The following is a 21,123-nucleotide window of genomic DNA, read 5'->3' on the forward strand; positions in this document are numbered from 1 at the left end:
CAACACTAATGAGTGACTGATTAGCAGCGGCCCTATGAAGCTACCCTTTTCTTAATACCCCAAATTTGACTTTACAAACATTAAGACCATAACTTCCACCCCTACAGCTGGCGTGAAATTGACACTCAAAGCATCACACGTGGTGGACCGTTAATGCTTCATCTATTTAGGGTGTGACAATGAGTCAATCAGTTTGAAACGCGCATGACTTCGCGCAAAAATTAATTAGCATTGTTTAATGAAATGTGACTTTCAGCCTGCGGCGCCGCACTGTTTAAATCAGACACGTTAGAGGAGAAACCGTCGACTTCAGGATCCTCTGTTGCTCCAGTTGCAGCAGCTCCACTCACACATGCTGCCAGGAAGGAGAGCACACAGAGGCCAAATGCCACTGCCAGCCACGGTTGAATTTGTTTACTGCAGATAAGTAGAGACATCCTTGCCATCACAGTGACTGAACGCCGAGATGATGATTTTGGCTCAGTTTGTGTGGAGAAAGGAGGAGGGATCCCGCTGCATTCAGGCTTCACGGTGGCATAAATGTGAGTGCATTCACAAACATGCATGGGAGCATGTGCACACACGATTCATAGAGGAGCTCCCAGTGCTCTCATTAAGATTTTATTTGGGTTAAGTTAATGACACAAACCTTGATAATCTGCAACTGAATCTTCTGTTGGAATAAATTAAGACCGATAATCTTGCCCACCTGTGGTGTGCAGCCAGAAGACTGAATGACTACCAACATCTTCAGTGTTTTAAAATAGCTTTTGAACAGAAATCCTTAATTTATCTTAATTTTCTAATAATTAAATTTGATAATAAATCTTAGAATTACTTTCGTAAGCCCTGAATACTGATCTCTTGCTTTCCCCCTGCATCTTCTCTCTTCATGACTCGTTTGCTTCGAGGCAATACTTCACCCTGTGCCAGGAGCTGTTAGAGGTCAAGCGTCTTGCTCAAGGATGCACCAGTCAGCCAAAACATTTGAACACAAAACTCTGACCCTGTTCCTGTTTCATCTAACAAATCCAGAAGACATCAGTCATAAATATAACGGGCCAGCACTGGGAAACTGACTGGCAGAGGACACGGATTTTTCAAGTTATACTTTAATATCTTGATAACAAGTCTCCGTCAGTGTCACAGCATTCATCAGCCTTCATTCACTTTCATCTGACTGCACCATGGACGCGATCACTCCACTGTCACTGTATTTTCCTTGAGGAGTAAAGCAAGGGCCAAGGTTTATCAAACGATAACACTCAGAGACAGAGTTGAAATAGAGTTCAAACTAAAAAATCCTTCACAAACTGCCACCACACAGTGACACTCGGGTCACTGTAAATACCAAATTAACAGGTGAGACCCAAGAGGTAAATGTGTAACGGTGGGTGGCAATGACCTTAATTGTTCCCAAGATACTAGTGCAGATGTAGCTATGGCAATGTTGGCCTCTTGGTCGGTTTTTAATAAGCCACTATGATCCAATCTGAAGCATCTCAATCTCTACAGGATTGAGAACTCTAAATCTGTCAGACATTCCTTCACATTCAAGACTTAATGATGCCGTTACATTAAGTAACACTCCATTTTATTTATACAGTCCCAGTTCCCAATAGTCATTTCAAAGCACTTCATATTATAAGCCAAAGAACCTACAGAGAAAACGGTCAGGTGTGAGCGAGCACTTTATGACTGTGGGGAAGGAAAATCTCTTTTAAAACAAAGAGACCATGAGCAGTTGAAACGTTGGGTTGAGGATAAAGTGGGAAAAGAAGCTGAAAAGAGGAGCGCAATCTATAGGAGGGAGCGGATAAAATTAATGACATGCAATAGCAGCATCCATATACAACCGATTACAATTTCACTCAGTACATTGAATTTTAACTACATGGCTCTAACCAAAGGTTTATAACAGGGCACTACTTTGTGATTAGTTTGTTTAGCATTAGCACATTTGGTGATCTAAGATAGTGGGCATGTAGCACACAGAAGCCATTAAACAGGCACATATTAATATTGTGTAAGGATATTAGCATGCTAATGTGGCACTTAAGCATACCAAAGTATTTACTGAAGGGCTGTACTTCTGGTAATTGCTTTCTATACTTTCCTTGAGTTAACTTTAGTTACATTTTTGATTCTACTTTCCACTGCTACTCAACTGCATCTTATAATAGTTGTACTTGTAATGTTGTACTTGATAAAAAAAATGTAAACAAATGAGATCAAGAGTTTCAAAGGTGATGTTTTTGATAAATGAAGCTTCCCAGCGGTTTATAGTATTTTCAGGGAAGTAATAGTACATGTGACATAGTAACAGAGTAGCACAAATTGTATCCTCTATCCTCTACAGATGATATAAATGTTAAGCATAAATATCTCTTTAAGACATAAAGTTAAGTATGGATTTGTTGTTAAAAAAAAAACAACAACTGTAGTTTTAATGTGTTATATGAATATCAATGAGTTCTTTGAATCACTCGCTGGAAAAATATTGACTGCACCACTTCAAAAGCAGACAGTTTCATACTTCATGTGTGATCTGCTAGCATATACTCCCAGTAAAAAACTTTTTATCTCTACAGTCCAACCACTTGTGGTTCAAGTGTTCTTTCTGTGAGCTGTCTTTTATTGAGAGTTACGGATCGGACCGTTGTTTTTGCTCACAACGAATAGGTTAAAGCATGCCAGACAGTGGGAAAAGATGAAATGGAGGAAAAATAAGGAGGCAAGTCAATGCAAAGCTGCCAATATTAAGAAATGATTCACAGTTGCAGCCAATTTCAGCAGATGGTGGGTGAATGTAAACGGAACTTGGCAATCAAATTTCCTACAAAACACTTTATGGATGCAGAAGGGGGGGAGAAGATAAAAGACTGAAAAGGCATAAGAGGATTGGAGAGCTGAGAAGGAAACATACTGAAAGGAAAGGGGAACAAAACGAGCCCTATTCCAGCAATATGTTCTTGCCTGCAGTTACACTTGTTCCAATACAAGTTTAATGATGCAACCGGGCTTGCCATGCTAACTGACAGGTCTGGTTGTGCAAAAAAAAATGATCTTGCTCTCACTGATATTGGATCTAAAACCCAGGAGTAAAAGAAGAAAAGCCTGCATTCACAGCTATAGTGTGGATACTATCGAACGACAATTACCCAACAAGAGGAAAAGGGGGGAAAGGACAGAGAAAATAATAGAGTAACAGTTTTTTATACCCTCAGAAATTGGTCTTTTGAGGTTACATGTGTATGTAAACCTATAAAAAGAAGTGTCTTATTAAGGACTGGCTCAAGAAAAATATATTTTTAAGCCAAAAATATTAACTCCATAAATACATTATTGCCTAAGGCAAACCCTTCAGGGTACCTCACAGCCTAGGCACCCTGCTTATGCAACCACCAAAGGCCGAATGAAATCTCCTTCATCACTCTGAAGACCACACAGCCCAATGTTTGTATCTACATCAAGAATAAAGTAAACAGAATCAAGTCTCTTCTTGTTACTGCTATGAACGGCTCCTGGTATAATAAGCGATAAAGTAAAGATGAGTGCAAAACGTAAGAAGGGTTACAGATGAAAGTTGTTTTGATTTCTACTCATACATAGACAATACTCTCTAGATAAGTTTTTATAACTGTTTATTATGGGCTGTAACAACACAGTGTATTTACTGATTTTTCTCTTTATATGAGTGTGTGTGATGTCCACCTGCTAATTATGATTGTTAATGCTAATGCAACATCTGGCTCATGCTGTTTCTCATTACAGGAGCCATAGAAAAACACTATCATGCCAACTCACCAATGTCACTTAGAGGTGACCTATTATTGCCTGTTTTCATATAAGCTGTTATAGTCATGGAAACTTACTTTAAACACCATCAAAGCTTTGTATAGCAATGTCAGCATTTGCACAAGTAGCTTACGGTAATCTCTGTTTTGAATGGCGTTATATTATCACTAAAATCATATAGTCCTGATGCAATCTTCTCAATAACACAGTAACAGGCTGTGAACACAGAAGAGACAGATAGAAATAGTTTGTTTGCAAGAAGCATCCAATCAAATTAAGGCAGCCTTAAAGGAAGTGAGAGGAAACTAAAATGCATAATTTCTGATAGAGGAACTGAGGGGCTGTGCTAAGGCCTTGAATAATATAAAGAAGGATTATTTTGATGTGTGCTTCTTGTAAGGCTACTCTAGTAGAGTCTAAGAATTAAAATAGGTCGCCAAGGCCAGACCGAATTAAAGGAAAATAAAACTACTCCATAAAAACTGTTAATCAGAGAGTGAAAAATAATCTGACAAAAATGACTCATTAAAACTCAAATCTTCCCCGACTTCTAAAAATTCTCATCTGTATTTCCATCAAAATTGATCCAACATAATTAAAGCATAACAAAGCTGTATCTACTTGAATCATATCAGTACTATTCAGCCTCTTCACTGAACGTGCCACACTCTGCACCCCTCTAGAAATGCCATTTGTAGAAGGTCACAATGTGTATCTTTAATAACAGATACAAACTGGCTTCAGTGCAGGGACCCCTTCAGGGTGGAAATGGCTCGTTTTGTCTGCAGCAGTCCTAAACTACGCTGTCTGCTGCTATCGTGGTAATGAAAAATGTGCCAAATCTGAAACTGTGGGGATTACAAGTCTAAAGACAACACAAATAAGAATGTGTACATACATAAAGGATGATGTTTTTTCAAACCTTAAGGGGAACTACTTCTGGAGGTTTGAGCAGACAGCTGGTTCTAGACTGCTCATCTTTTCCCACACCAAACTGCAGAGAGGAGCTGTGATAAAATCCAGAAAGTACTGCACTGTTCCAGTCGAGGAAACTGATGTTGTTGCTCTCCCCTGCCGTCTGTGCATGCATTTACTAAAACATTATCATTTTGAACAAACATGATCTTCATCTGAGTTACCCTTTATTTAAACAGGCTGTCCTAAGACTTCATAAGAGTTAAAGACAGTCCTACGTCCAACAGAAAGACAGGGAAAAAAAACAGGAGAAGAGGAAACAGAAATTGCAATGAGCTATTTAAAGTTAGGCCTTAAGCACTTCTGTCAAGTGAATCAGCTTTTTCCTTTTTTTTTTCTTTCATTTTAGATGTAGAGTCTCAAATTTTAGCCCATAAGGCTATTATCAAGGCAACACTAGTAGCACGAGAGCATCTGTGCTCGCCTTTGGGCTTTTTCCTACACCCATCGCACCATGGTGGTCTACGGCTCAAAAAATCCTGGGGCCTCGTAGTCATAGAAACCCACTCATGTATGAATGTTACTTTGTTTAAACATGACTCCAGGAGAAGACACAGAGAGGAAAGGACGGGACAGGAATGTCCTGGAAGACACGTCACGTGTGGGTGATGTAACAAGAAAGTGGAGGGAAAAAAGACTCGGTGTTTTGGTGGCCAAAAACGATGCGGACAAGAAGAAGCTGAGAGGTTGTGTGTAGGGCTTTCCTCACACAACTGTAAAGTACCTGAATGTAAGTAGACGTTCTGTGGTGCTATCACAGTCTAGCAATAAAACATACTCCAAAAATCTAGAAGAGTTTCTCATGATTTAACTGGTTAATGAAAGAAGACAGGACAGAAAGTTTCTATCATTACTTACCTGATCCACATGGTCTGTAAAAGATTAGCAGAAAACACCAGTCATTATGAATATATATTCACAGGTATTAGAGGAAGCCAGGAGTCAGGTTGCAGCATATTTTCAAAACCTACTTTCCTCTGTCTGTTTTAACCAATAATCCAGTTAGTCTTAGGTATGACATCTCCATTGGAGGCTGTATAAACACTGAACATGACCCCAGAGCATCTTTGTGTCAGGAGGAACATGTTGTTTATGGAACAGCGGCTAAAAATAACCCAGTGTTAGCTTGTCTCTTTCTATCTTTTTATTAGTGTAACCCCCTGCAGTTGTTCAATTGAACAAAATTCCTTTAAAAGTAAATCAAAGGGACACTATTCTGGTTTATGTTTCAAACACGTTAAAGAAAAAGACCGAGCTGGAGGTTTTTATAATGTAAGAATGCATCAATAAAGGCATTTCATGAATGATGAGTGGTGACACCTCAGTGAGTCTATCAGCAGCTAATGAATATGAGCTTTGTGACCCAGTAATGGAGGTGGTGACCTTCAGGGGTATTGTGAAAAGAAGGCGTGGGATGAAATTGAAGTAATATGTTCACAGGGTTATTGTGGATAAATCATTAAGACTACGCATGCAGGCAACAAAAAAATAAAAAAAAAACGTCTTACATATCGCACTTCATGCAGTCTGCCCTGCATCTAGCGTTCATCTTATTTTAGCCTGTGTGTGTGCGTGTGTGTGTGTGTGTGTGTGCCTCTCAGAGTGTGGCAGAGTCTGCTAGGCAAGGCGGTGACAGGGTTTCGGCCGCGGTCTGTGAACCTGGCTGCTCTGTTTAGCTCCGCCTGTGACAGAGAGCGAGGGGGACATCACCCAGCCGTGGCTGCCCCAGCTGAGCCAATCAGGCGTGAGCGCTTACGGTCACATCAGCGCATGCCTTCTGCCATGTGCAGCTCTGTGGCACAGATCCCCTAATATGCTCTCCACAGTTGTAGTGGCATTCTGCTGATGACTTGCATGTGTTTGCTCAGATAATAAAGGTAACTCTGTGTGTTTCATTAAAAATATGTGTGCCCTCCTTCACTGCACCTGCGCTGATAATGTTTAACAGCATTATGTGATCACATTGCTGAAAAACAGGCTTTTAGTGTAACCGTATGTGCGTTTGCTCTGAAAACTTTGATTTTGATTATTATGGCCCTCCAAAATCTGATACCAGTGACCTTTTGGGTCAAAAATGAGTTGTTTTTTTTAAAATTTCCCAAATTATCCAAAATAGCAAAGGGTGCCTCACCTATTTTTTAGCTGTAGTGACACAATTTCAATGTAAATTCACTGTTAAATGTAAACTGGAGACAGAGAATGTTTGCCTTTAAAGGAAAAGCTGTCTCTTTTGAATTATGTTGCTTTCATAGGTAAGACACAACTTTTATTTTGAAGGTCAACATTCTCAGTTTCTTTTTTGCATTGCACTTCTTTAAGTTTCGCAAACACATGTCGAGCAGTTTGCGACTGTTTACACATAAGTCAGAAGCTTCTACAAAACTATGGGAGTTTGCAGGAGTATGCTGGCAACCAAAGCAATCATAAGCACATTTTGGATGCAGCGAGATATATTTCTCTTTATATGAATTTCATACTGGTGACTGCCAGCAATAAAACAGTACAGCAGCCACTTGCCGACTGTTTGTGGAATAAGCGCTTTTTCCTTGTGACCAGGGAATCGCTTACCTGTGTGAACGGAGCTTTAGCAATCAGTTTTTACAGTTACTGCAAGCAACCAATCGCAACTGTTTGAAATACACCGTTTTTGTCAACCGGTCTCTGGGCCTGTGTGACTGTCCAGGACTTGTTTTTTTTTTCTTTTGACCTGAAACACATCCAGATTTAGTCAGATCCAGCTGTAAAATTGTGAGGCCGCAATTCATCACCAGGTCAGAGTGACATCTGAAAACTAGAATAAATTTGAACTTATTCAAATCTGTAGATTAGAGCTGATGTATTAGAGTTGATAACGATGACATCATTGAACCCATTCTGTGAAACCTCAAATGCAGCTCTGCCAAATTTAATTAAAAAAACATGATTTTAATCATTGTGGTATTCTGTATTTTTTCATTGAATGGGAAACTGTCTATTGTACACAAAATAATTTTGTATTATTTATAATATAAAGGACATTAAATGCATTGGTGTGATTTTTAGATTTTAGTTTAACAAAGCACATGAAGAAGATGAGTTATACACTGAAATAGTACATAGCTATTTTTAGATATAGCAAAAACTCATTCACTGAGGTAGTATTTAGGGTTCATCTGAGTGCAATGATAGTTTATCATATCAATGACTGTTTTTCATGTTGGTCTTGGAAAAAACATGAGATCACTTCATGCAGAGGAAACAGTATAAACGCCATGCAAAGAATTTTACTGAAGAAAAGTCACATCTACATTCATTTTAATCCTATCCTCATACATAAGAGATGCTTATTCTTGTAGAAAGCATGCCTTGAATGTTTCCCTGTATTTGATTATTTTTTCCTCTGAACAAGTTTTATGTTGTTCGGAATTTCACGAGATCTGCATATTTAAATGTCTCAAGCTGTAAAAATAGTCAATTTGTATAATCCCAACAACCCTCATAGTAAATAATCCAAAGTTTTTAAGAAGAAGAAGAAAAAGTAGATGCAATGTCCTTTTATTATTACAGTGCTTCTTTAATCTTCAAAATTGACATATTTAATGTGTGCTTTTCAACTAAGTCTCTCATCTGCCATTACCCACAGAAATTTGTTTTCATTTACTCTTTCAATATCGATCCCACTTACTTTAATTAATGGATTGAAGTGTATTTAATACATTTTTCAAAATAACATTATTTTAAGTTTATTTGAATTTAATGTTCATTTCTTCTTATCATGGATGACATCTGTCCTTAAAAATATTACACCCAAGACAATGAATTTTATTTATATGTGTGTGTGTGTGTGTGTGTGTATATATATATATATATATATATATATATATATATATATATATATATATATATATATATATAATATTCTGTAACTCTGTAACTTCTGTCGGTGCTGTGCTTTTGGAAACCGAATTTCCCAGAGGAACCCACCTGAGGGATTAATAAAGTTTTATCTTATCTTATCTTATCTTATCTTATGATATTTCAAATGGGGAGTAAAAAGGTTAAAAAGAACAGACAGGAGAGTAATGTGAGGGATGTCAGAGGTCTCCCAGGCCACAATATTTCCTGTACTCTTTACTGACTACTCTTAGGGGGAACCTTGCGATTTTTGAAACAAAATTTAAGATAAAACATTACAAGCTTTTCATTCTCATAAAGAAATGTTCCTTAAAATTAACCCGCATTCGATCAAACTAAGACATGTTTAAAACACACTCAATATAACATTTTTCTATGGTAAATGCAAAAAACTTATTTCAGTCTTTTTTCCAAAGAAGAAGAAGAATGTCAAGCTTTTCAATATTTTTTTCAAGTATATTTAAACATATGGTGATTAATTTCAATTCTTTGTTTTGGGTACATTCCCTCAGCCTTTAACCTCCTAAGACCCGAACTCTTTCACGACATGCGTTTTTAATTTCTCTTTGATATTTGGGCATATTGGGGCCCGATGAATGTAAAAACAAAGAATTACCAGATTTTTTTTAACCTTATTTTTGTTTTTAAGAAAAATAAGTGCCACATATGAGGATATTTGTTTAAAAGTTTGATAGAACAGAAGCAGTATAATGTCCTCATAAGTGGATATCAGGCCCATGTAGAGCAAAATTGAGTATTTTAGTCTAAATAACCCAAAATGTGATGTCCACATATGTGGACGCCAGGTCCTAGGAGGTTAAAATATTATAATGGGTATTTTCCAAAATTTTGAGAGAAAAATAAAATGAATCAACTAAGAGTATACACAGGCACAGTAATTGTTAGATTTCTAATAATCGGAAGCAAAGAAACCCAAGAGAGTTTGGTCAGTTATATTAAAGATGCCTTCACATATATATAATTTGAGATACTAAAGAACTTCTGATGACTGGTGCATAATTGTCAGACTGACACTTTACATTAATACAAGTTTACCAACAAGAGGAGATTAAGATGAGCAACCGCAGACAAAACCAAAACAACAGGTATGAGTCACATGAGCACACAGTGCAGAAGCTCAAACACTGCTGAACCCGGGAATGTGAGTAAACCACAGGAAAGGTTGTGTCATTGGTGAGTGACAGTGAATGAAAGACATCTCTCTGCCCCCCATCCCTGTCACGTTGTGACTCCGACCCTCCGATGACCCGAGGGAAGTGGCATAAGACCTGTCACCCCGAATCACAGCCTGGGCTATGACAGCTATGCTCATATGTAAATGTGTCAGCATACACAGATTCGTGAGCATGACATATCAGTTTGAATATGCATGTGCAACACTGACTGAAGCGTAAACATCTCTGTACATGCAGGGCTCGGTACATCTGCATGTATGTTTCCAGGCTCATGGCATGTATGTCTGAGCTGATCCCAGTATGTCATAGTGACATTCCCAGTGGGAAGGTCCCTCACGACTGTTTTCATTTGCTGGACTGCCCGTATGTCTTCATGAGTGCTGGCTAGGTGAAAGTGACATCCAATTTCATCCACACTCACAGGGGTTCTCTCTGTCTGTCTATATCTTCTTCTATTACAATAAATGTCCCCTATTGTGCCTTCTGCAAGGAGGCATTTACTAGTTTTCTCTGTTTCACATCAGTATAAATTATTTTTACCTGTGGTCTGTTTTGGATATGTCATACCAGAATGGGTGCTAGTAATTAAGGATGTAACTGTACCATTTATTTCAATTAAAGCTGAATAAATTTACTTCCTTCTTAGCATTTACATCACATTGAATGGCAGAAAAATTGCTGACATACCTAGTTAGTGCTGTGAACTAATTATTAGTTATTCCATTAGTTATTCCACTCCAAAAATGGAAGCTATATTTTAACCCTCTCAGGCTCAAATTAAACTTTTTGTTGCTAATGCACAACCAAGTCCTGCAGTGGTACTTCTGAGTAAAAAGAACTCATAAAATATGTATGTGGGGTAATCAGGTTGTTAGTTTTTAACTGTTGCAAATCTGCAAGGCCTGCCTTGAGACGGTTAATGGGGAAAAGTCAAAAGTCCTCACAATGGAGATCTTTGAAAGCTGGCTTTTTGCTTCATAAAATTCTACTCATAATTTTAAAGCATTAATTTGAGAAGAATCATTAAATATTGAATGGCCTTGCTCCCGAATATATCATAGACCTACTAACCTCTTATCCACCTGGGCATTTACCTTAATCTTTAAAAGTATTCTGCTGGTTTTCAATCTGCCAATTAAGAGCAGAATGACAACTTTATTTCCCTGAAAGATTCTACTTTAAAAATTATTTTATTAAGAGGGCTTTATAGATGTTTGACTTATGGAATATATATTTTAATATTATATTTTGCTCTTGTTTGTTGTTTTTGTAAGTGTTTACTTTCTTTCTGTGAAGCACTTTGCAGCTTTATTGGGAAATTGTATTATAAATTAAGTTTGTTATTCTACAGTTAGAATTAATGCCCACTTATGAAAATTGTTGCTACTTAATTTCCCTGTTTACTAATCAACATATTAATCAAACTCTACAGGGAAAGAGTGTGTCATATATCTGTGAAACGCAACACTGCAGTTTTAAATCAAAGTACACAGCACTACTGCATTGCGAGGACTTTGCGATCTGGACACGTGTATCGCACGACTACGACATGCTGCAGCAATACAACTAGGATGACACAAAAATCCTGGTGTTCAGGATTCCCTTTGTTAGACGAAATCAGACACTCCCCATCGCCTGTTTTTAGCTAAAGATTCGGAGATCTGCTGTGGCATCACGGCGACACGTGCACCGACACAACTGCGAGGGGTCAGGGCCGACTCCAGGGTTCGTTTTCCAGAGGAGTCATCCTGAGTCACAGAGAGCACGCACAACCCTCCCCTACTCTTTGTCGCCCAATATTTAAGGTCTCCCCTTAAATATCAGGCACGCAGGACACAAAGCATGCTCAACTGCACTCACATGCACACATCAAACTACAATAATCTCACCACTGAACTTACTTAAATTGGGAAGCACGTGAAGGTCAAAATCTGTTTAGTTTAGCTTAACGAAAAGTATTTGCAAAACATTTTAAAATCTTCAAAGTTGTCTTAAGAGACCAGACGCAGTTAGTTACCAGTTATTTTTAAATCAGTGTTCTGAAACAAATTTCAATATTTTCACTAAATCTTCTAAAACTATTCTCCCAGAATCATTTGCTCATTGCAGAAACATTTCCACCACATCATGCAAATCCGTAAATTAGATCCCAACTGTACTACCAAAGACAGCCAAATTATAAACAACGTACAAATGTGCATTTATAGAGCAAATATGGAAGTAATGCAGCACAACGCACATTCCGCTCTATCTATCATTTGCATTTGGTGACTTCTTAAAATTCTAAACGCTCGGTAATTACAAACAGAGCAAGCCACCTTCCTTCTGCTCTTACTTTAAAGTCATTTACAGGAACTGGCAACCAGAAATTGCAGAGCAGAGTACACAGTGTCAAGCAGAGGGAATCCAGACTAGTTGGCAGGCATAAAGACACTTTTCCCTCAGTGTGCTGCACTCTGAGGATTAAGCCTGCCTGTGTGCTCACGTCTGCTAAACAAGATATAGACATAATACCTTGATGTTTCATGTTGGGCAAAGCCAGTTAGGAGAAGCTGCGGTGGCGAAGAATCTCCCAACATCTCTATATTTTTCCCACTTTATCTACAACACTGCACTCCCTCGTCACTCAAACATTTTTCTTTGAGGTTCCAGTAACATTGCATGTTTTGACGACTGACAGTTTTGTGCTGCACAACACCTGCTTCTAATATGCAAGTAGGGATAGGTCTTTTTTGAAGTAGTGGCTGAAAGCATAAAATTTAGCTCTTACTGTACTGGCTCCACATTACACATTCTGAAGGAAAGAACTGGGAAAAGCAGGAAGTGAATTACTTCATTTATTCAAGATAGCTGCCATAAAGCATGTAATTGACTTAAACACATCCCGCAGATATTTCAGCCGACAATTATGGTAATTGCAGACGGCTGATTTAGTTGCAAGTGATTATCGTAAAATAGCGTTCGAATAACAGCACAAAGGTAGATAATTTGATACACATAATATATTTTAGAGATTAAGGCAGTTTTCACTGGTGGAAACTAAAAGAGGAATTTCATGGTTTTAAAACTACTTTGTATGAATGATTCTTTACTGCTATTATTTACATTTGAAGAGTTGCAGGGCTTCATTGTTGCTGTTATCTTGGGTGCCTAACAAAATACACTGTAATACTGTAGTATGTAATACTGTGGTGTCAAACCTAAAATGGGCAGGAGCATCAAACTAATGCAAAATAACTTAATACAAGAAAACATGTTTTGCTCATTTTTAACCTGTTTCATAGAATAAAAATACATTGTAAAAATTTACAAAACAGATAATGAATCATACAATTACAATTAATTGATGGCACTGAACATAAGATCATTGTATGTAGACTTTCGGAAACAAACATATTTCACTTCTTTATGATTCAAACAACCAATTGACATCTATAAACTTTTCTTACATTTCCACTCTTCTGTAGTAATATTGGCATCAAGGATTTTATTTTGAATCCGAAAAAAATCATTATTGACTCCTCCGCCATTGAGCTGTGCTTATACTTTGATCCTCAAACTATGCAAAATATTGTTTTCTTCAAAAGTCGTACAAAGGCTCAAGAAACTTGAATGCATCTTCATTTTAATTAAGGAGCATCATACTAAATTTTAACTGTAAATTGAAAGAAGACAATGCTAATGCATTCTACATTAAACTGCAGTACTGACCATTCATAGCAAGCCATAATGAAATCTATACAGGAACATTTAATACAGTGTATTCTGTGGCTTGGTCCTGAGCCAAGCAACAGGAATAGACCCATTCAACTGAAACAACCCGACTAATAACATGTATTAACTTTTTCATTTTTTACACATGGAGCTTTTGAAATGTGCAGCTTTAAAGTATTTAGGAATATAGCCCCGCGTCCACCAGCTACAAAGGTAAAATGCTGCTTACATATGTACATATTTGTACAGATACATTCAAATATATATATTTTAATGCATATATAATCAAAGCTTAAGCTTAACACGTCCTCAATAACTAGTGCATTGCTTTCATTTCAGGCACGTGACATTCTGCAGTGTACCCTCTAAATTTCAAGCTTTGATCTTGCGATTTGGAAATCATCACATGCTTTTTCAGCAGAGCGGATAGCCTGCTTGGTCTTTTTCTTTTCTTTTGTTTGTCTCTTCTGGACTTGACTTAAAGTTACATTTTTGGGGGGATTACTGTAAAAGCTCAACACTTTTCTTCTTTTTCCTTTTTTTTTTTTTTTGCTTTTTTCTCTCTCTTTTTTTTTTTTTTTTGCTTTGATCGATTGGATAAATCAACTTACCAGAGGCTATGTAACATATCTCCAACTTTTCTGGGACATCTTCTGGTCATTTAGTAAACATCCATGCACAATTTATCACTTATATCTGCCAGGTCATGAGTTTCTTTAGTGTCCCCATGAGTGAAATAATGCAAAAAAGCATTGTATTTAATATAAAAAGAGGACAGTAACACATTCATCATGATACTAACTGATGGGGCATTTTCTTGCTGCCAAAGAGAATGTGCTCCTCATCTTTCTCGCAGTGCTGGAGTGCACAGGGGTGGACTTCCCTTCCCTTCCTCCCATACTGGCATAGGTTCCACCCCCAATGCACAGTGAGAGTTAAATAATGGTCTCCAGTGGGGTACAAGGGTAAAAAGGTGGGAGGAGAATCCGACAGCACAGATGGACTGCCTCGCAGAGTAGTTTCACATGCAGAAAATGTTAATTAAATCTATAGTATGCAGGGCTGTGAAATGCCAAAACTGCATTTACTTGATGGAAATATAGAACAAAGAATGGAGGGCAAATGGAGGTTATATGTTGCTCTTGGAATCCTACCAAGGAATAAATTCAAAATAAATACATAGCATCCATATGTTATGTGCAAAGTAAGCATCACTCACTGGTCCTAAGCTCTTTCACTGGCAATATCCCAAATCCATCACAATAGCTGCACATATAGCGAGGATTTTCTGAAGCACAGGGGAAGAAACTCATTATGGAGGCTCATATGTGAGACACTGCTCGTATGGCATTGACAAATGCTCGACAAAGAAACCAATGTGGCATAATTCAAAGAGGTCCAGCACAATGAAAGGGTTTCTCATCATGGTGAATAATGCTGGGTGCTGGCTGCTTCTCAGCTTTAAGTGGTGGGAATGTTACTTTTGATATATTGACTTCTGGATTTATGAAATAATCCCTGAATCAGCAAATATATGGAGGTATGGAGCACCACGGATAAAGACAATCACAAAAACCTGGGGAGTGCTTTTAGTTATTTATTTATTTTTTAATTTGCTGTCTTTATATTCAGATTTGAATTGATTTTTTTATATTAATGTATATATATATATATATATATATATATATATATATATATATATATATATATATATATATATATATATATATATATATATATTAATACACAGTTATTTACATCTGGAATGGTATGAACAACCTTATTGTTATATTCTTTTAGTTTAAGCACATTTTATAAGAAATAAACCTGAATTATAGTGAGCTTTACTGATGCAGATAACATTTTTGGTCTAATTTAAATAATTCAAATGTTGCCAAAATTCTATTCATAAATTTAAATCAATGCAAACTTCCTAAAAGCTATACATATGCGTCCAATACTTGTGAAATCAATTCATTAATTATACAAAACAAAGATTTTACCAATAAAGCCATTATAGAATCTGCATGCGATTCAACTAATCTCAAAAGCTCCTGCGGGATTTAACGAAACCCTGAGGAGAATCCCTGCACCGCCCTCTACATCATCTACATGCTGATATGATTTGAGAATAAATGGATTTGGTTTTGTTTCTCAAAGCATACACAGCGTGGATTTTTAACCTATATTTGTTTTCTGTTGTGCGGATATGTGTCTCTGAATTGACACTTTATATTAATTAGACGTGTCCTTTGCAGCTCCTTCCCCAAAGCACACTTGTACAAAGAAGTTGATTTCTTGTTGCTCACAGCTTGGCCTTGACCACTCTGTTACACATGCCAAACAACAGAGGAGATTCGGTCCAACAGAAATGAAACGCATAGCTGAAACCGTCTTCTGTGCGTTATGGTGCCAAATGGTGCGTCTATGACCCCCCAAGCAACCGTAGCAGGGTGCCCGCTGGGTTAAATTAGCCCCATTAGGAACAAAGGAGGGACACTGTAACAGTATTACAGCAATTAACAGGCATATTCTTACCGCTATGCGAGTCTGTGAGGATGCTTTAAGATATAAGATGATCCGTTGTTTGGGAGGGAAAGGTCGTTTTGGACTTGGTGAGGTCCAAACTTGAATCCCGCCGTTGATTATCAGCTCCACTTCTCGGGAGGAACCAGCAGGATGTTTCACTATTGTGTTTCAATTTAGTCTCAGAGCATCACTACGAGATGTGTAAGCAGTCTTTGTCCATGCCAGCCACGCTATTCTGTCTTCGGTCGAGCTACGTCGATTCAACTATGTGGTTTGTTGCGTAAAACCGGTGCCAAAATTCCTGCGGGCCCATTCCATTACAGCGATGCTAAACAATAGTCTGGTCATCTTGACAAGAACCGAACCCACACCAGCTCTGATAACAGCTGTATCGGCTTTTTAATACCAAATCTTCAGCGCTAGTTTGTCCATATCACTATGACCGGCTCGAGAATTTGCTAATAAATACGTCAGCGGCTCACACGTGCCATTTGGCTCCAGCGTTGTCTTTCGGGTCCCTCGTCTTGTCCTCACAGGGGGAGTGAACAGTGGAGTTGCTGATCTGTTGATCACTGGAGGTCCACCTCCATCCAGCGGTGTCCTTGTCTCGTATTTATCGGGAACGGAGCCTTCGCCGTTTTCCACATGCAGTCTGACATTAGCTGAACGCGGATATCGATGAGTGACAGCTGGAGTCTCTGACTGTAAGCTTGGAGACCCATCTTTGCAGGAGGGGAGCAGCGATGTTGCGCGTACGTGTCTTTGGTAGTGCGCGTACCCGACAGGTCACACATCTCGGGTCCATAAACATCTGCCTAAGGAAAGGGCAGTTTGTACTTGTAGTCTTTGTTTGTGGTGCAGCCGTTCAGATATCACAGTTAGAGGCTCGGCGTATTTCTGCTGTTTTATAATGGAATAATCAATAGGATAATTATCTGCTATGGTATCATTTAAATACAACATTTAATATATTTTTTTATTAAAAAAAAGCACTGGGAATGTTAGAGGTAATACTTATTTATTTATTCAAATTAGTGTTGCTATGAGTTTATGTTCTTAATCTGCTTATCCACAATTAACGGAAGACGCTGGTGGTGTCTCAGATATATTGGGGGCGGGGACGAGGGGGTGGGGGGTGGAATGTGCTATTGTACTGCAAGTGTATTTCCTTAGTATGGCAATGAGGCATTATAAATAAAATGTGTGTCACTCTGGAACACTTATATGGGCAATATTAGATAAACCCATTTTCAAAGGCATCGTTTCATTTTTGTTGGCACATTGGGGTGGAAGATTTACAGATTCGGTTTTGGAAATATATTTTTATTACCTATTAAATTTAATAGAAGGGTAAAAAATATATATGTGTGTGTATTTTGACCGTGATTTGGGAAAATATGGGATTTGGTGAAAATTCTATCCATTTTTCACAAACAACAAATAGTCCTCACAGTTAATTTTGCTCAATTAATGACTTATAGTAATTATACTTCTTTTTGTTTTGCAAGCCTGTCATAGTGCAATAAAAATAACACGTTTTCTACTCATCAGTGCAAATCTAATCTATCAGCCAATCACATGGAAGCAATCAGGCATGGTCAACAAGTTCAAACTGAGCATCGGAATGGGGAGACAATCTCATATTATTTTGAACATGGCATGGTTGTTGGTGTCAGTCTGGCTGGTCTGAGTATTTCAGAAACTGCTGATTTGCTGGGATTTTCCCAAACAACCATCTCGAGGATTTACAGAGAATGCAGAGCATCTCTGAATGTACAACACACTGAACCTTGAAGCCAGTGGGCTACAGCAGCCGAGCTCACAAGACCTGGACAACAGAAAACTTCAAAATGTGGCCTGGTCTAAGTTTGAGTTTCTGCTCCAACATTTAAATAGGATCAGAATTTATACTAAACAGCATGAAAACATGGATCCGCCATGACCACTCCTTTATGACCACCATGTAAATCATGGTGATCATGTCACAAAGCTGAAATCATCTTAGTCTGGTTTCTTGAACATGAAAATTAGATCACTGTACTCATATGGCCTCCACAGTCACCAGATATCAGTCCAAATAAGCTACTTTAGGGATGTGACAGGAAGGAGGATTCCCATCATGGATGTGCAGTCAACAAACCTAAAGCAGAACTGTGATGCTATGATGTCAAAATGAACCAGAATCTCCAGATGTTTCCAGCACCTCGGTGAATCTATACCACAAAGAATAAGGGCGGTTCTGAAGGCAAAGGAGGGTCCAACAGAGCAAGTAGTAGCAAGGCATTACTAATGAGGCCAGTGAGTGTAGATGTGAATCTTAGACATTTTCTTTCAGCTAGTCTGAAAGAAGACATTTTATGAAATAAATCTAAAAATAAAATCAAAAAATTTCAAAACATGCTCAGAATGTTTGTAATGTTTTGCTTAAAAAAATGTTTTGTTTACATTATAAAAATATTTACAGCAGTCAAGAGGAAATTTAACTCAGAGCAAATGGGGGAGACTTCTCTTCCCATAAAAGCAAACTGGAGAAATACAAAAAAAACCCTAAAAAATAAATAAAGAAATGCAAAGTTAAAACTGTCTTTATTTAGCAAGATTAGTCTTGTTCTAGTCTGGTGTAGTTTTGTTTGTGGTCCAAATCCATAAAGCACAAATAAAGTGTCAATTTGACGTACTTGGCTTTTTATATAGGAAAAAAAATAGGTTAATTAATTAAACCATTGACAAAAAACAATTAATAATTATTGGGCTGTAAATGATATCCAAGGAAGTGACTGAAGGGATCGGGGTTCTTCGATTCCTTACAGTGAAAAGGGGCTTACAGATGAGTAATTCGTGAAATGATTTGGATCACTTCAAGGTGTTCTACCATTCATTACCATCTCAATCGCACCACTGAGTGAGGGCCCACGTCTGGTCTCAATCTGCTTGTTTAGAAGGCCTCAAGCATGGGAACACATATGGTTCATTTGGCAAATTGAGACAGCTAGCAGCTTTGAGGTTGCAGCTTCATTCTTCTAAAGGCGGGGTGGCTCACGAGTCCATCCACCCTCTCTGATTCTGCAGGCACCCATGCATGTGCAGCCTCAATGAGTATGTGAGCTAAACTCTGGCATGAACTCTGGATCCCCTGATAGGAAATGAATCAGTACTGTTGGTTCTTTGGGTGCCCGCGGGTGCAGGAGTCACACAGTCATGTGTTTATTTGTGTGCCAGATCAAATCCCCTACCTCAGATTTTTATGGATCTGCTGGAAGGTAGATATGAAAGGAGGAGCAATAGGATATATTCTGGGAAGGTTTGGAAACATTGTTCAGATCGACGGCCTTCTTTGCTTATGAGAAAGCAGGCCCCTGGTGCAGACACGTACGAAAGGCCTCAACAAAGCAGCAAGACATCCAGTCTGAAAGTACTCGTTGTTTGTTTTGCTTCACTTTGTATAGTTTTTTTTTTCTTTTTTGGCTTCTTTGTAGTTGCTGTAGTCATGACATTGTTTGGAGGCTGACTCAACCTTCATCATCTTCCTTCAGCGAGTAGATAATTGTGGTTACATCTTCGCTATAAACAGATTCTTATTATGAAACTGTCTGCCTGGACTCTCAGTGCCTATAGCTGTCCACGTTGTGCCGGATAATCCAGAGGGAGAGATTCGCTCATGATGTTAGCAGGAAGAGACAAGTGTGATTGAGTCATAGACACATGGCAGAGCCTGAGAGGTGTGTAGTTGCAGTGAGAAAGAACAGCACGAATAAAAAAGTAAGAGCAGAGGACGGACAAACTGTGGGAAAGGGTGACTGATGAGATGTTGAAATCAGATGAAGACGCAAAGGAAAAGGCCTGACTGAGGAGGAGGAGAGTGCCCCTAGTTGGCCCTATAACACGGCAGAACCTTGCTCCTGTCTATATTTAGCACAGGGACCACAGATTGTAATGACTGCTCCGGGGCCTTGTGTTCAGACCGGCAAGAACTGCTGCCATCCGTCTCTGCGCCCGGGGCCAGGCACGATCTCACGCCAGCACATAAGGGAGGAGTGATGGGACCGTGTCTGAGTGCACGCTTACTTAACAAATGCAGAGTTGATCATATTCTTATAGAACAGAGATAACTGGATGTAAACCTCTGACAGAACCTGCATCTAAATACATCGATGAGGAAGTGAGTTCTTGTTCACAAATATCCAATTCCTTTCAATTCTCCTACCCTGAAGCATTTGTAAAGGGCAGAGAAACCCCCACCCCTACCCTTACCCCTGCGATCTACCCACATTTGCCAAAAATAAATAAATACACAAAAATCACTTGTCACCCTGAACAGGATTGACATTCAGTCCAAATGTCAAAAGTAGCTTGCCATTTTCAACTCTTCCTATTCCAGGGCTAACCTTCCCAATCTCCATCACCTCCGGGACTGTTTGAGGGATTGTCAGTGGTGAGTGATGAAGGACCGAGCTGTTCAGACACTGCTGTGCTCCGAAGGTGTGACAAGATACGCAAACCAATGTGTCCTGAAGTGAAATTAAAAGCTGCTCTTTAGAGTGATAATGTACTCAGTATATATGTTTTATGTTCAAATGCTTACACCCTACAGGCTTGAAAGTTTCATCTTTCACCAAGAGCAGTGGCTGTGGTCAGTTTGAAATCAAGTTTCACAGCAGACGGTGCCTCTCAAACTGCTCCTGCAGCATTATCCACTTCTCTGCTGCTGATTTGGCTGGAGGATCACTCATTGTGTAACTTTAAACTGCTCAAAAAGACGGTCTCCTAAATGCTGAGTTGCAGGCAGTTCTTCATGCTTTTATTGGATTTTTCAGAAGGAGTTCTTTGGGATACTGCACCACCAAACTTTTGAAAAACAATTCCCATACAAAAAACCCCCAAAAATATCAAACCTGCATTTAAGTAATGCTATACTCTGTAAGTTACATAAACTGACTTCTGGTGATCCCATCAGTTGAGAAGGCAGTTTGTATTGTTTGCCAAATTTTATCCTGCCTATAGATGAGCTCTTAATATA

The 21,123-nt window shown here is 38.6% G+C and overlaps 1 protein-coding gene across 2 annotated transcripts in view; it reads right to left on the reverse strand.

Moving 5' to 3' along the window:
• Positions 1 to 16,970, reverse strand: part of gjc1 (gap junction protein gamma 1) — a 45,690-nt gene extending 28,720 nt beyond the window's left edge. Inside the window, exon 1 of one of the 2 annotated variants that reach the window (XM_085155582.1) lies at positions 16,116 to 16,970. The gene's annotated coding sequence lies outside the window, so the exon portion shown is untranslated. The remainder of the gene's footprint in view (positions 1 to 16,115) is intronic. The other variant, XM_085155580.1, reaches the window with a different exon arrangement.
• Between the last annotated feature and the right edge of the window lie 4,153 nt (positions 16,971 to 21,123).

This window comes from Neolamprologus multifasciatus, chromosome 4, assembly GCF_963576455.1.
Source record: "Neolamprologus multifasciatus chromosome 4, fNeoMul1.2, whole genome shotgun sequence".
Lineage (NCBI taxonomy): Eukaryota > Metazoa > Chordata > Actinopteri > Cichliformes > Cichlidae > Neolamprologus > Neolamprologus multifasciatus.